The sequence below is a fragment of the Macrotis lagotis genome, chromosome X, assembly GCF_037893015.1.
Source record: "Macrotis lagotis isolate mMagLag1 chromosome X, bilby.v1.9.chrom.fasta, whole genome shotgun sequence".
Lineage (NCBI taxonomy): Eukaryota > Metazoa > Chordata > Mammalia > Peramelemorphia > Peramelidae > Macrotis > Macrotis lagotis.
The window spans coordinates 354,747,116-354,760,647 of NC_133666.1; the positions used below are offsets into that span (position 1 = coordinate 354,747,116).

Here is a 13,532-nt window from a genome sequence, read left to right on the forward strand (position 1 = left end):
CTCAATTCCCACACTCCAGCTTCACTTCAGTCTGAATCACTTTCCTAAGTAAATTGTAAAATTCATAAACACAAACAGTATGACTCTCTTTCCTCCCCAAAACCTCTACTATTCATTGACAATACATCCAGAAAATGGAGGTGCAAATTCAACCATAATCAAATTAATGTATCCCTTTCAAGATGATGATGTGACTCAGTATTTTCACACTATTCACTGGCCAATTGGAATGCTGACACCACCTTCCAACATAACCTGCATATTGATAGCAAATTAATCATCCCAATAATCAAGTCTTTAATCACATCAGTCTTCTATTCAAGAATTGTAATGGCTATCTATTGCCACATCAAATTGAAATTCCTCATGCTGGAGCTCTTATCCATTCATCTTTAGTTAATAATATCTAATATCACTCATAATAACAATGGCTCACAATTATGTAATGCTTCACATAGAGCTTTTCTCACAACTTAGTAGAATCCTGTACCTTTCCCAGTTCCCCACACAAAACCTGCTTCACTTCATTGTCTCATTTTTCCCCTCATATTATCATGCTCACTACTCTCTCCAAGCTCTTGTTATTAATATTACCTTGAATGACCTCTTTCTTTGTCTCTTCCTATCCAGTATTGCTCATCCTTCATCAATCCTCATTTTAAGGCCACATTTCTCCATGTAGGTTTCTTTGACTATTTATACCTACATAAGTGTCCTCAAGTGTCTGAACATTAATTGTACTACTCTATAGACATAATTTATCACTAAATTATCCATAATGTACTATATTGTTCTTTAGTAATTTCTTGTGCATAAATCTTTTCCCAGTCAAATTATAAATGTCTTAAGGGCAAGGAGTATATAATGCATATCTTTGGCATCAGACTCCCCAAATTTGACAATTATTCATTGAACTTATGAAATCTTCAGTATTTGATTCTCTTGGCCACAAATCATTCTATAGAACTTCTCTTGGACACTTGGTCAAGATACAAAAATTATATTGGTTTTTTTCCAAATTTTCTAAGTTCTCAACCCTCTGTTCTTCTCTTTCAACACTCTCCCCAGAAGAATTGATTTATTCTTATGGTTTCAATTATCACTATTTAGATGACTCCCACATTGCTATTTGGAAGAATCCCAAATTTTTATCTTCCTCTTGCATCTTCAACTGCCAAATGAATATTCCCACCTTAAAGTCTATCTCTCTGTCATCTCAAACTTGCTATGTCTAAACCAAACTAATGTTCTTCTTTCCAAAATCAGCTTTGCCTTCTGATTTCTCTGTTTCTTATCCATTCAATGTATCACTCAGATAGTCCACAAAAAAATTATTACATGTCTGTTACATGCAAGACACATACCCGGCAACGAATCAGGGAAGCCATCTTTCTCCCAGTGACCCATGCTAGAAACTTGAAATTCATCTTTGATTTAATTCTTGTTTACCCCTCCTAAAGTCATATAGAACCTTAATTCTTCCTTTGTAGTAATATCTCTTCAGGAATAGTAATATCTATTTCTTCTTTTCCATTGTCATTACCCCATATTCAGTTCATATATCCTCACACCTGGACCACTGTAAAGATTACTCAGTAGTCTTTCCTGACTGCAGTTTCTTTCTATATCTCACATACTCCCCTACTTCCCCTTTAATCTTCCTCAAAACAATTTTCATTATGTCATTGCCCTAGGGTTTCTCATTTCCCATACCCTTAAGTTCAAACTCTGCAGTTTAATATTCACATCTCTCCATAATATGGACCCAACTGAACTATCCAAACTATTTATCACTATTTCCCAACATGAAGTTTCTCTGGTTTGCTTAAATCTTGCCTCAGCTTATCCACTTTCTTGCTTGGCATGTCTTCCTCTCCTTATCTCTGCTTTTGTTGTCCCTTCAAATATTCTTGGTCCTCAGTTCAACAACTTCAACTCCCATGAGCTACACCTTCACCCCATCTCAATCACATATATATTTAGCCAGTGTGGTACAATGGAAACAATCAGAGATATATAGTTTCAAAGAATCTGGGTTTGGATTTTGCCTCTGTCATTGACAACCTCTGTGTGACTTTTGAAAAGTAACAGATCTTAATCTGTGGGGCTCAGTTTTCTCTGGTGTAAAATAGGGGGGTTGGATTATATGATCTCTAAGGTCCCCAACTTGAAACTCTAAAATTGTTGCTGCTGTCAGTCATGTCTGATATTTCTTGACCCCCATTTAGAATTTTCTTGGCAAAGTGGTTGGCCATTTGCTTCTGCAAATGAGGACAATTTGACAAATGATGAAACTGAGGCAAACAAGCTTAAGTGATTTGCTCAGGGTCACACAGTTAATAAGAATCTGAGGTCAAATTTGAACTTAGGTCTTCTTGACTACAGGTCCAGCTCTCTATCCACCCCCCCATCTAAAATAGATTATCTATAACCTTTATCTTGATCAATGAGTCTTCCACTTTCACAATCCATAACTTTAAAATTCCTTTCTTTGACTATAACCACCAATCATTGTAGCTCTCCAGATTCCTCACCATTCTAAAACATATTCTATATATTCCAGATAACTTCTAGTCACTCCAAACTTTGCTTCTTTCTACATTATTACCTAGAAAACCTGCCTTCATTCACTTTCCTTCAAAATCCTGACCCATCAATTAATCAATTTAATTTTCTACTGACCCTGCCCTTGAATTCCTTGCTCCACTGTCCAAAGGATATCCTTTTTCAAATACTAAAAGATGGCCAGTTCTGTTCTTTGCTGAAGTTGATGTATGAAGTGATAGAGCTTTCTTGTCTGAGTCTGCTGCAATAACCACTGGGCCTCAGACCTGATGGTGCTCTTCACATGCCACAAAATGTCTATTCAAAAATCTAATTTTGGGATGGCTAGGTGGCACAGTGAATAAAGCACCAGCCCTGGAGTCAGGAGTACCTGAGTTCAAATCCGGCCTCAGACATTTAATAATTACCTAGCTGTGTGACCTCGGGCAAGTCACTTAACCCCATTGCCTTGCAAAAAGAAAAATCTAATTTTGCTATAGACCTGTACCACATTTCTTCTATTTCCTATCAAGAGATGATATTATGTAAATATGCACTGAAAAAATTGTGTCCATCTAGCACATGGTCCCTCTCATCCATCATTCAAACTCAACATAATTCCCCATCATCTCCTTCTGTTTCAGTATTAAAAGGTTCCCTCTCCCAGTCCAAAGACAACACTACTTTTGATGATTCCATCTCTCCTCCTAATTTTCAATCTCCCCTTATATACTAGTTCCTTCTCTGATGCCTACAAACATGTCCAGAACTCCTCCATTTTTAATAAAATAAAATAAACTTTTTTATTTGACCCTACCATCAATCACTTCAAGATTTTTTTATCTTTGAATTTTTACTTTCAAGAAAATTATCCCTCACTGCTTCCACTTCATACTTTCTACTCACCTCTCAACCCCTTGAAATTTGATATCCATTCCCAATACTGCCTTGTAACTGTTTTTTTCCAAAGTCATCAAAGAATTCTTTATTGTTAAGTCTGATATTTTGTCCTCATATCTTTCCTCTCTGCAACATTTGACACTGTTGATCATGCCTTCCTTCTAAATACTACTGCTTCCTCACATTTTCATGACAGTACTCTCTCATGATTCTCTATATAATTATTTGACCACTTCCACAGTATTTCTTTGCTAGATCATCATCTGTGACCTAACAATTTTATTTAACTTGGATCTTCTCTTCTTTTTCAACAGAATATAGAACAGTTTGCAATCACATTATCTCCCATTATCTTCTCTATGTAGATATCTATGAAATCTATACATAAAGTCCTCATTTTTCTCCTGAGCCCCAGTCCCAATTCTCTCATTGTCTGTACATGTCTCTGCCTGAAAGTCCCAATACCATCTCAAACCAACACAAACACAACAGAGTGCATGAACTTTTTCTCAAACCCAACTCTCCTCTTAAACTTCATTTCTATTAGGTCTGCTCTCTCTTTATTATACTATGTGCCTCTAAAAATCCAATTTCTCTCTTCTCTAATTCATTCTTCATACAGAAGCCAATTTTACATTTCTAAAGTTCAGTTTTGACTATGCTCCTCTGCTCAAGAAGTTTCCATGGTTCCCCATGGCCTCTACAATAAAACACCTACTTAAGGGTTTGACATTTAAAATCTTTCACACTGCGGTTCAAAACTAATTGGTTGATTACCTGGTCTATTTCCTACAATGTAATATTCTGCCTCATTATTTCTGTTTTTTTTTTAATTCCTGGGTTAAAATTCAGGCCCAATGCCAAATCTTTCAAGATATCTTTCTTGAGTCTCCTCATTCTAGGACCCTCTTCCTCAATAATTTTGAATTTATTTTGCATATACCCTATACTTATATACATGTGAACATGCTGATGACATATTGCTGACAGTAACATTTTGTCTTTTTGTCATTGTTGTCATCATCACTGTTGTGGCATATTTATATGCCTAAACTCCTAGTATATCATGGCACTTAATAAAAATCTCATTTTATTTAATTGAAATTATTTGAAATGTCACTCATTTTGAAAATTCTTCAGAGTTAGCATACCTCCCCCAATATTTCAAGGAAGTGGTTTTTGACCAGCCACTCAAACTCTGGGCTATTTTTCTTTCCTCTGAATTCAGGGTCTGAAGTATTGATTTGGCATTTAGCATGTATTACCTTGAATAACTTAATTTATTTTCCTTTTGTTTCTTGAACAGAAAAAATTACAGAACAGCGGGAAAGAACTGGATTTAGTCTTAAAGGGCTTAAGTTCAAAAACGGGTACTGTCACTATCTACATGACCTTGGGCAAATCCCTTAGCTTCTCTGGGCCTGCTTTTCATCAATTATGAATTGATGGAGTTGGACTAGATAATACAAATTTGTAACTCTATGATTCATACAACTTTCAACTATCTTCTCAGCATGCCACCCACAATCTGTAAATGTCCCCACAATTTAGACTTTGGTCCTAAGGAAGATAGACTGAGTAGCCTAGGAGGAGGATATGACACAAATAATTAAATGATCTTTTACCTTATCTTACCCAAAACTAGGCTTTCTTGGTCATAGTTAGGAGTGATAGTAGATTTCTACAAACATCTGAAGGACTGACATACAGAAGATTTATTCTGCATGACTCCAAAATCAGAAAAGAAGAAATTGGCCAAAGGAGCAAAGAGACACAATTGGCCTTGAAGTAAGGAAAAACCTCCTAACAGTAAGTGCTATCCAAAAAAATGGATTGGACTGCTTTTGAAAAGAAAATGCATTCTCCTTTCCTAGAGGCATTTAAGCAAAGGCTGGATACTACTTGTTGAGTATATTTATATTTGCAAGTTGTGTGACCCTAAACAAGTTCTTTAATCTGTCTGAGTCTCCTTATCTGTAAGATATGAATACCTCTAAGAATGTTAAAAGGATGAAATGAGATTATATTTGTAATAGGCTTTGCAAACCTTAAAGCTCCATAAGATGCTAGTTGTGTTAATGAAGATGATGAGAAAGAGGATGATGATGATTCTTCTTCACATGTAGTTTAAACTAGATGGATGCTGAGGTTCTTTCCAACTTGGTGATTCCATTTAAAAATTATTGTTCAGGGGGCAGCTAGGTGGCACAATGGATGGAGCACCAGCCCTGGAGTCAGGAGGACCTGAGTTCAAATTCGACCTCAGACACTTATAATTACTTAGCTGTGTGATCTTGGGCAAATCAATTAGCCCCACTGCTTTGCAAAAAAGCAAAAAAAAAATGTTGTTTTGGTACTATCTAGTAAGTAAAAAAAGGTCAATCTGCCCTACGATGGATTTAAGCAGTTGTACATCAGCAGAAATCTGGTAACATTTTAAGCTTATGGGCTTTGTGGTTTATGGTCTTCTATTTCTCTGGGGAAGAGATTGAAGTAGAAAATAGGAAGGATATTGTGATCATTATAGTTTTCATGTATTGTTGCAAAAATAAACTCAGTGATGTATTGTTTACCACCAAGATTTGCCCTTAGCCATGGCAGGCAGGTGAAAGGAAACAAACAATATTACCCTCATTTTCCATGCAGGAAGTGAGACCCAGAAGGTTGAGATCAAATGTTCAAGATCAGACAAGAGCCAGATCCTCCGCCTGCATGTCACAGTTAGCACACATAAGCTCTAGGGAAAGTGAGGTACCTTTTTCAGATTGCAAGAAAAAGTTTATAAAACTGTTTCCTGTTCTGTTATCTGAAAGAGTTAATACACCTTCCCCACACACTACCTAAATTCCTCTCTAAAAATAACATATGCTCGGAACAAACTGAGCTGAGTACTGCCAAAAAGTAGATTCATTCGGTTCTTCAGTCCAGTGAACATTAAATCATGCAATCTATAATACTGTTTCAACTTTGTTTTTACAGAAGGGAGGCCAGATATGAATCATAAGCTAATAGATTTGTAGTGCAATGATTTATACTGCTCAGTAGTGACAGGTGGGATTACTCACTAGTGTCGCAAGAGAGAACACCTGCTCCTAAGAAGTGACCTCCTTCGAAAAATGTGTTTAGCTAGAATCTATTCTCTAGGATGTTTCAATTGTGTCATTGAATTAAATTGTGTCACTGAAGGAACACTCTGAAATACTGGATGAAAACACTGCAATATGTAATCAATTTGACATGTGGATACAACATTCAGTTAATTATATGCCTATTCTCTATTGTGCCATATTTATATACAGCATACTGAGGGTGATTTCACGGTTTGGTATGAGACTGCTCTGCTGGAAAAGCACTAATCAAAGCTTTGCTAAAAGATGGGGGGGGTGAATGTTTTAATTAAGAAAGACAATCCATAATCTCTACTGCCTTAAAAGGAATGATTGTGCATTTATCTTATATACAATTAGTGCTATAATGGCCACTGAAAAAATCTTCATTGAAGATATGTATGATGATGGCAAATAGAGATGTTTTCAGTGAATGGTAACTAAGATGCTTTTTCTAATTCTAAACTCCCTATTATAATACTCTCTCATTATTCTAATGCAATGGATTGGTTCAGACCTTCCATGGGAATCCTCCAAGGATTCTTCTAAATAAAAAAAGGGAAAGAGGCGGAAACCCCAAAGTAACCTACCCTTGTCTGATTTATTTTTCCCCAAATCCTCTTTCCTCTAATGACAGAGAGAGGAAAGATATTATCAACGGCAGGCACATCAATGTTCTGATATGTGGGCACATTATCTTTTGTGGAGCTGAGTCATTGGGGATTCTGAAACTACTTGAAGCTCAACAAGCCCTCCCTCCTTCCTGGACTTGTGATGCCTCAGATATAAGAAAAAAAATATCTAGCATGTCCCTCCTGTTAGGAAGGTTCCAATTTTCTTAATAGTAAGGCAGCTTTAATTTTGGACTAATTAGCAGAGGGACTAATAAATAGGTCCTGGCTAAAGTCTAAATTACAATGTGATTTTTTTTTCAGTAAAAATGTTTTATTATTTTCAAGAATGTTACAGGAACAAAGCATTGGCAAATAGAGGTTTTAGGGAACACTTCTCTTTAATGGATTTGGATAATAATGATTTGTAATTAACACTAAGTATTCTCATATAAATGGGTATTCTCTTAAGTAGTTAAACTAGCCTTCCCTCTTCTCATCTTGCTTATATTAATAAATTAAGTTTTATTCACAGAAAGAGAAAAGGTAAACTGTCAAACTAGCAAATTTTCAGAATTAATTATATGAACTCAAAGAAAAAATGCTGATTATCTACTATAGAAGGGTCCCATGTGGGACTTAAAAATAAATTCATTTCCTTGAAGAAAAAATTATCAATATATTAGGCATGATAAGAAAATTATATCTAAAAGATTGTTGTCTATATAAAGCAGTATTTGATGAATTTTGACTGCTAAAGAGGAGGAAGAGTGTGAATAGGAGGCCAGATGAAGGACAAATGATTCAAGCTAGGCCTTGAAGAATAGCTAGGCTGTGGAAATGGTAAATATAATCATATATGTATACCATTTCATATATATATTATATATATATATATATGGGCATAGTAAGCTGAACAAGATGAAGTAGTGGGTTCTTAGGTGACACTAATGTGATCTTATTGCATTAGTATGATTAAATATGAATTGGGAGTGCTTCAGAATGCCTGAAAAGTTCTTTGGACAGCTTCAAAAAAAACATGAGATTTTAAAGAAATTTTTAAAAATATCACAGAGGAATATAACCCATTCACTTAAAGTTATTATCAACTTATTATTAATCAATGAGGTGATTACAACACCTGACTAAAGATTTGGTTGATTAAAGTCAAAATGTGTGTCATCATTATCTCTGGCAATATCCATCATGAGAACAAGTCCAGAGGAAATGTCTTTGCATATAAGTTTTTAAGTGTGAATTTCTTTCTCTTCATTAAGCTCAGTAAAGATTGCCTCTACAGGCATAGTGTTCACAGGACTTTCAATTCATTCAGTGTAATTCACCAAATGTTTTTAAAGCTGAAGAGTGTGTTTTGTGTGAAGTACTGGGCTAACTACATGATAGAGATAAGATATTGTCTTTGCCTTTAAGGAGTTAACAGCCTAGGAGGAGGATATGACACAAATAATTGAAGGATAAAACATAAAAACGGCCCTAAGAGAAATACAATCATCCCTTCTGCATCATGAGGGTAAGGGGCATGCATGTATCTTTGATCTGGAAAATCCAAATAAATTTTTTGGCCCTCCCTTCATGCTAGAGAAGAAGTCTGAATTGTTATGGTATTAAAAGATGAAATATGTTGATATTATATAAATTAAACAAACTTTATGTATATTTTATGCATTTCTGAGTTTTGAAACATTTACTGTTGTCTGTTTGTCTTTGCATGTCATCTATAGCTTTAACGAAGCTCCTCAAAGATTCTCATTTAATTTCTTATGCCATTTCACTATACATCAAAACCAAAATGGGGAAAGTCAAGATGCAGAAAGGATAACTGAATAAACAAAGTGTTCTGTAAAATTTTAGAGGGAAATGCTTATTACTGTTTGAGGGATCAGGGAAGGTTTTCCTAGGGGTGGTAGAAATTTAGTTAGAATTTAAATAATGGGTGAAAATTGAATAGTACAGGAGTACTGAAAGTTAGGGGGAGATAATTTTCCTGAAAGCTTGTCTTTTAAAAACTGCCTATTCATATGCTTTGACTATCTTTCTTTGAAATGAATCTTATGAATAAATCTTTTCTATATTCGAGTGCCACACTTTTACCAGAAATGTTTATTGCAATTTTTTAATGTTAATCTATTTCTTTGCATCTATTTCTCTTATTTCTTATTCCAGATGGACTGGATAATCCATTTACTGAATAAAGCCTCTGTTTTTAAGTAATTAAATTCATCTATGTTGTTTCAACGTAATGTCTCCATGTAATGAATATTTGAGATTGTTCACCTGGCAATTCCAAGAAATGTAATATTCTATTTTCCTTTAATTTTTATAATGCATTTTTTAATATTTTGTATTGGAATTTATTGTGATTTATGGCACTGATCATTTCAGTCTTCTCAATTTTCCCCCATCTGTTTTGTATGTGATATCCACAATCAAATTATTCCTTGACACTTTTTTTGAAAAAACAAATCTACCTTTTAAAAAATTTTACCAGGGAACTCCCTATTCTAAAGAAGGCTGCTTTATCCCTATAATTTTAATCCAAACTGCATTCTTAATGGTTGTCAAGTGTCCTTTGGAATTAGGTTGATATTCTCCATCTCGGTGGAATTTCCTTTCAGTTAAGAGAGGTGGGCACATGCTTATAACTCCTGATCCAGAAGAGGCCTCAAGGCTGGTCTATCCCAGCTCAAGAATTTTCAGTTGTAGAAGAGACAAAGCCAATTCTGCGTCTACACTAAGACTGTTACCAATTATGGTGAACTCCTGGGAGAGGGAGATCACCATGTTGCTTAAGGTAGGGTAAACCCATCTGTATTGGAAATGGGGCAGATCAAAGCTTTCCTGCCCATCAGTAGGGGGATCAGATCCATGAGGGGCTGCTATACTTCTGGTCTAAATGAGATAGGGAGACCCAGTCTCAAAATAAAACAGAACCTAAAAAGCTATTCCAAAACTAATGACTTCTTCATAAACTCCTGAAAGCCTTTAGACATATTAAATGATTGTCTATCAAATGTGCTCAATTTTGTGGGGAGCTGATACAATAAAATTTTATTTCTCTGATATTCTATATGTATTCTAGCTTGTTTTTTCTCATAATAAGCAAAAATCATATGTAATTTGAAAAATATGCTTTGATATATGTTGTTTTTCTTCTTGGTCACCTGTAAAATCATTTCATTATTATTACATTCTCTAAATATAAAAATAATGTGCTTGAGTAAGCTGTGTCTTAGGTTCATTCCTTTTGAATGTCCAGTGGATTTTGTTGATCAGTTCCTGAACTTTGATTTAATGTATTTGAGTAATTTTCTCATATAATTTTCTGAAACAGTCATTAGATTCTTTGTTTATTATTTTTATTTAAGACAATGGGGCTAAGTGACTTGTCCAAGGTCACACAGCTAGGTAATTATTAAGTGCCTGAGGCTGGATTTGAACTCTGGTCCTCCTGACTTCAGGACTGGTGCTCTTATCCACTGTGCCACATAGCTTCCCCTTCTTTATGTTTTTTAGATAGCATGTAAAAACTCTTAGGACATCTCTATTCCACAAGCTTATAAAGTTCAAAGTACTTTTCCAGTTGTGCTATGTTTCAATTTTATCTTTTTTGATTCCTCTGCTATTCCTGACAATTTTTCTTCCAGCAGAATAATTCTATTTTTCAATATCTTCAACTTCAAGAATACTCATAGAAACTCTGAAATGAGTTCTATGATGACTCAAAAGAAATTGAACCAGCAAGCCACACAGTAAAAAAAAAAATGAATTAAAAATGCATATTTCCCTAACTATCCTATGTAGTTAAATACACAACTCATTTGAGGCCATCCATCAATATATACACACCTTGGAAAGACACTTAACTTGGACAATGACCTGGAGCAAGTTGACTTGGAGAAAAGTAGAATGAATTGTGTTTATTAAACTCCTTGATTGTTTTCAAATAATCAACAGTCATCTTACTAAAATTCTTCTTCTCATTCTGCAAAATTACAAGTATTGTAATAACACAATCTCCAAAACTGTTGGTAATGGAAGTAAATAGTGCCCAGCATACTACCATTGACTACCTACTCAAAAGACATGATTGAAAGGAGATATCATGTAAGAAAGATAGGTGGACTGGCTATGTAGCAGCAATGAAGGTTACTAAATGAATAACCAGAGAGTTATGTAAGTATTCATGAAATGTGAAAAGATGTAGAAGATCCTGTATGGCAGATTTATGGGAGTTCATGGTCAAGAAACATTCAAGATGAAAAATCATGGAAGGATTGTACTTTGCACCAATGAATCATGGTTGTCAAGTATCTTTTGGAATTAGGTTGATATTCTCCACCTCAGTGAAATTTCAGTTAAGCGAGGTGGGCACATGCTTATAACCCCTGATCCAGAAGAGGCCTCAAGGCTGGTCTATCCCAGCTCAGGAATTTTCAATTGTAGAAGAGACAAAGATGTTATGGAGTCATTGAAGTATGGAAGTACACTATTTGTAATGGTCATGACTCAATTTTGCCAGGTGATGGATAGATGATGTGCTAGCTACTGGAGCATGAAAATTTTGAAAGGGGAAAGAAAAGGACTTGAGTGGAGGTGGTGGCAGGAAATGGGCAGAATGGTGTCCTGAACTTCACTCTAATACTTTATATATTGGATTCATGACATAAAGTCTGTGCCAAATGGGATGGCCTCTGGAAGTTTTATCAGAATACTAATTTAGTTCAAGAGCATGGCAGGACAGACCAAAAATTCAATAAAGCTACTGATTCCGGCAAGAAACACAGTTAAGCCAAGGAGAAGTCATTGGGTAGATAATGACTCTTATAGGCCTTAGAACAATAAGAAGCCTAGGGTTCAACTAGTACTATGTGTGCTATGTGTGAATGACTTTGACATACCCTCTCCTTGTCAAAATTTTGCTCATCATAATTCAATGGATTATACAGAGAACCCCCTAGTCCTAGTGGTATGTAGTACAGGAATTTAAATTCACTTGGTCTTTTCATTTTCTAAAAGATATTTCTTTTCACAAAAACAGTTGCTGTTTATAATCTCAATTCAGGCAATTTGATGATTTATCTGTTGAGTAATACAGTTAGTACTATGCAACTGTTATATTTCTTATGAGTGGAACTGCATCTATATCGCTTTAGCAAATATATATGTATATATTCATTATTATGTATATATTTTTATTCTGTATAGTCATGTTATATAATCATACATTTATATATATATATATATTTGTTAATATGTTACTGCAAATAGTTGGTGATATTACAAATATGGGTTCCCTATGTCTTCTGTGTTCAAAATTTGAATAATATGTGGGTGATATATTAGAATAATATTAATATCCTCTCTCCACAAAGAGTTAAATATGCATTAGCTAAAGGATTTCAATGAAAATTTAATTCAATCATTGTTGCTTTTGGGGTAATAGTTTTACTACTCCCCAAAAAAGTCAATAATCAAAGCCAATTTCATAGCACTTTCATAAAAGTCACTATCAAAATACTTTGCTTTTGGTATTTTAATAAGTAATACCAAATGTGAATGAGGTATTAAATATATATGATTTTCAATGCTGATAATTCTTGGTTTAATTACTATTTCATTCTTCATTAATTAATATGATTTATGCTTAAAAAGGTAAATAAAAATGAAAGGAAATGCTATTGTGTGTCTGATTTTAATCAATAAATAAGGAATGTTTTTTATAATAGAAATGATGGAAACTAAGGAAAATGATCAACCCTTCTTATCATTTGTTATAGGAGAGAAAAAAATGTCACCTAAACTTCTAAAAATTCAGTTAACAAAAAAACAATTTTGAAAGATTAAAGCTGTGTAAACAAAATGTTATCAATACCAGGAAACTTACTGACCAACTTAGACTTTAAAAAAAAGAAAAAAGAAAAGATTGCAGGAGATGGAAACAAGAACATATAAATAAGGATCTTTACAAAAGAGAATTCTACACAAGTACAGAAGAGGGTTAAAGATCAGAATGAGGAAATGCTATTGATGAAATTTAGACTAAGAGATGCATTCTTCCCAAGAAAGACCTGGATGAGATAAAGAAAATAATGGAAGACAAAAGACAGAAACTATTCAACTCTTTTACTTCTATTTTCTCAGGCAAAGAAAATGATAATATAATATGGTTAACATGGAATTAAAATTTGAGGACATGGCACAAAAAAGCATTTAATTGACCTCAATTCAAGTTGCCAAACCTAGCTGAATTTTCAGGGCAAATGTGATTACTGAATCAGGGTCAGTGATCTTCAAGAGGCTGTGAAGACTAAATGATGCAGAACTGGAGAAGGGTAAAAGTCCTTTATTT

At 34.5% G+C, this 13,532-nt stretch overlaps 1 protein-coding gene across 1 annotated transcript in view; it reads right to left on the bottom strand.

Moving 5' to 3' along the window:
- The window catches only part of MARCHF11 (membrane associated ring-CH-type finger 11), a 145,134-nt gene that overhangs the window by 41,461 nt on the left and 90,141 nt on the right, over positions 1–13,532 (bottom strand). The gene's annotated exons all lie outside the window — the stretch shown is intronic.